The sequence below is a fragment of the Buceros rhinoceros genome, unplaced genomic scaffold, assembly GCF_000710305.1.
Source record: "Buceros rhinoceros silvestris isolate BGI_N320 unplaced genomic scaffold, ASM71030v1 scaffold8966, whole genome shotgun sequence".
Taxonomy (NCBI): Eukaryota; Metazoa; Chordata; class Aves; order Bucerotiformes; family Bucerotidae; genus Buceros; species Buceros rhinoceros.
Genome location: NW_010415787.1, coordinates 68,846 through 72,569, shown reverse-complemented (window position 1 = coordinate 72,569; position 3,724 = coordinate 68,846). Strand labels below are relative to the sequence as shown.

General features: G+C 41.6%; 1 protein-coding gene across 1 annotated transcript in view; it reads left to right on the top strand.

Annotated features, from left to right (window-relative positions):
• NRG3 (neuregulin 3) overlaps positions 1-3,724 on the top strand; it is an 86,815-nt gene that overhangs the window by 52,213 nt on the left and 30,878 nt on the right. The gene's annotated exons all lie outside the window — the stretch shown is intronic.

Below are 3,724 nucleotides of genomic sequence, written 5' to 3'. Positions count from 1 at the left end.
CAGGACTTTGAGGCTTCCAAAAGCTGCTGGGTTTCAGCGGAGCTGGGAGGGCAATGTCGCTGTGCTGTTTGCTTTCCCAGACACTCTGGAACACCTTCCTGATGGAGAACCAGCACGAAGCTAGGAAAAGGAGAAGGATGGGCTTTGATCCAGGGTAGAGTTTGACTTTACGTCTGAGGAGTGTTTCACATCTCTGTGATGTTGGATGTTTGCTGTACAGTTTTGGAAATGAGTTTTGCAGAGAAATCCTTTCAAAAGAACCTGTGGTGTTCCTGTTCTGCTTCTGGGTTGTTGTGGTTCTCTGACTAACGGTGAAATGATGACAGCCTTCAGTGCAGTTTTTATTTATGTTTTATCTGAAGAATAAAATTAAAATACTCTTCTGGAAAGAAGAAAAAAAGATACAACTCATCTTTTTCCACCGTTTAAATACTGTTTTTTCTGTGAGGAGGACTTCAGTGAGAGGAATCAGCATATAGCTTCTCTCTACCCTGTCTGCGGACTTTTTGAAGGAAAGAGGACAGTGTCATATAATGATAGTATTAAAAATAATTGTTCTTGGTTTTTTCAATGATTTGGCCTTGATGACCACAAACAGGTCTCAGTTATTATGGTTAGTTTTTAACAAGTGGTTGTTTCTAACACCATGCAGTGAGTGATTGAAAAAAACTTATTTCAAGTAGGTGGGAAGTTTCCTGCGGATGTAGTATACTATTTCTTCAGTACTTGCTGTGAGTGTTTGACAGAATTCCTAAATTACTTTTATAAATGTAATGTGACATATAAACAGTACTTCCATCATAGGTTTATTTATAAAAATAGAAATAATGTTTTGATTATTCAAAATATTTCCATTATCTTTTCCAGGCTTTGAAGGACATTCCCTTCTCTTCTGCAAAAGTAATTTAGAACTTTTTCATTAAACATTATCTTGATTTATTGAAAACTGTTTTTTTCCCAGGTTTATTTATAAAAATAGAAATAATGTTTTGATTATTCAAAATATTTCCATTATCTTTTCCAGGCTTTGAAGGACATTCCCTTCTAAATTACTTTTGCAGAAGAGAACTTTTTCATTAAACATTATCTTGATTTATTGAAAACTGTTTTTTTCCCTCAAAAAAACCACATGAAGAGTCCTAGCTAAAGTATAAGGTCATTTCTGTCTATGAGTTTGTATTTATGTGTGAAGGAAAGTTTGGCCTCCATAGTATTTTGTACTTTGTATTTTGTACAGAGGAAGAAAAGAGCTTCAGGTTTCAATTCCTGTCTACAGGATATAACTTCAAGTGATTGCACAGTCTGAATTTCGTCTCTGATGATTAAAATCATCAAGTTTCAAAGGCTGGATTATATCTGTAGTGTTCATAGACAGAAAGTTCTGGTCCTTGTAACAACCCGATAAACCTGGTAGTAAGCTACAAATGTACTGCAAGGACTAGAGTTACCCCTGCATTAGTTCCCGTTGACTGGCTTATGCTCGTGAATTCACTGAAGCAAAAATACACACTCTGACACAGTCACTTAGAGAAGTTCCACATCTCCTGCGTGACCTCAGTGAATCTGAAGGCATCCACAACATTTGATGGAGATGTCAGTTATGATTCTCTCTGTCAATTCAAGTCACATAGGTCAGAAATCATTGCAGTCTTAACGGTCCTCTGTAGGATGTGGTCTGGCTCAGAGTTACGGAAATTTAGCATGATTTTAGAATGCCTCAAATATAGTATTGTTTCTGTCAAAAGGTTTTAAAAAAAAAAGGAAACTTTGAGTGAAGAGATGTCTCTGTGTGTACTTTCCTTATGAGACTGGCCAGCAGTAAAAGAGGTGAGCATACATACACGAGGCGTTCAGGGAGCATCCGGTCAAAATGGATGGTCGGAGGGTTCAGAAGCCCTCTCCTGGGACAATACCCGCGTTCTTCAGGTAGAGCAGCTGCTCCTGAGAAAGTATTCCTGAGGGGCTGAAATCTGGCATTTCCTCACGGAGGCGTGATGAGCCATCACGGGAAGGCTTTGCTGATCTGGGACACATAGCTGGTAGTTGGTTCTCTTATTCTTCTCTTTCTTGAGGTCTGATTCTGCTGCATTTTTTGAATGTTTGATGTTCCATGTGCCAGTTAAGGATATCTAGAAATGTTTTTTTTACTTCAGTAAGAAGTATTTGAGACAATATAGAAGAGGAAAGCTCACATATGAATAACAGCTCTTGTTCCAGCCAGGGCGTAGTAATGGCAGATGCTGCACATCCTGGATTTACACTAGCGTGCCTTTAAGTTTTCGATGAAATTTTCATTTGTGTTCCAAATTAGACAGGAATCAGTCCCGCTATTCCTAGCAACTCTTGCTTGACCCTGCACAAGAGTCCCAGCGGGTGGATTTCCCAGATTAATCCATCCAAAACACTGTTTCTGGAAAGATGTAAGAAAAGCTGTAAGTGAGAGTAGTTGAGGGTTGAGGAGTGTCAGGCAGGTTCTTGAGTCTCGTTCGCAGCTATTAACATACATATGTGTATGTTTGCTATATATATAACGTACAAACAGAACTGTTTCAGGGGAAACGACATGGAAGCTGAGGCTTGATGGTTCCTTTGCCGTTAGCAGCTGAGGAAGCGGTAAGTCCTTACTGTTTTAATGACACTTCATGTCTTTCATTTCTCTTAGTGCCATGTAATTCTGCACAGCACCTCTGCCTGCGCTGACAATACAGTGGGGTTTGACATCCATGATGGTGATGTTTTCTGATTGTTTCATAGAGTCGGTATACGATGCGTAGCGTTAAGGTGATGAATGACGAAGGATCATCTGAAGGAATCTCCTCCCTAGTCCTGCTCAGAGAATCAAAACAGATAGGATTTGTCCAAGAGGTGTGTGAAGAGCGCCGTGGGGAGGCAATGCATTTTCCTTGGCTTTAGCAACACCTGACAGCAAAGGAAAAATTTTTCAAAGGCAGTTCAGATGTGCAGAAATTTTACCTAGCTACCTTCCTGATAGCCCTGCAAACCGGTTTTTCTCCTGAGTTAATGACGGGAGGATTAATCATAACTATTTAAAGCTGCTGTGAAACATGAAAGCATATAATTTTAAAACATGAGTAACTTCTGAAGTGGGGGAGAGAACAATGACGGAGAGCCACAGGAGCAGTTTGGCCAGCAAGGAAGCCTTTTCGTGTGGAATTTCGGTTGCAGTCATAAAGGTGTCTGCGTGAACTCTCACATCTCTTTGGCGGCGCGGCGACCGCCAGTGGCGCTGTCTACTGCAGCCTGCTCTTCTGTATTCTCTCACTTCTCACTTCCGTGCCGTGGCAATGCAGCAGCTGCTGCCTCCTGCCTCCCCGTCAACCCGGTTGCTCAGCGCCGTTCAAGCACTTCGAAGTGTGTCTTGCTCAGGCAGAGAAGAAAACTGGGTCACGGGCCGGCCCAAGTAGGCCAAGTTCCTGTGTGTGTTGGGCTGTCTTTGTTGGGGTGGTTCTGTTTGGACTCTCTGAGCCTGCTTATTCTTCTTGTTAAGCCATACTCAGAGCCGTGATGTTTCAGCAATGCTTGTTTGAGGCTCAGCACCCCCTTGGCCACGTAGACATAAGCTGTCCATCAGGACTGGCACTGAAAATCATGTCAATATTTTTAAAAAGTGTGAAGCCAAGAGTGCAGCAGGAGCAGTAGTATAAAGCGAGAGTCCGGAAAGGCTTTGCCATGGCTGCTTGGCAAAGTGAACTTTATGCTGAAC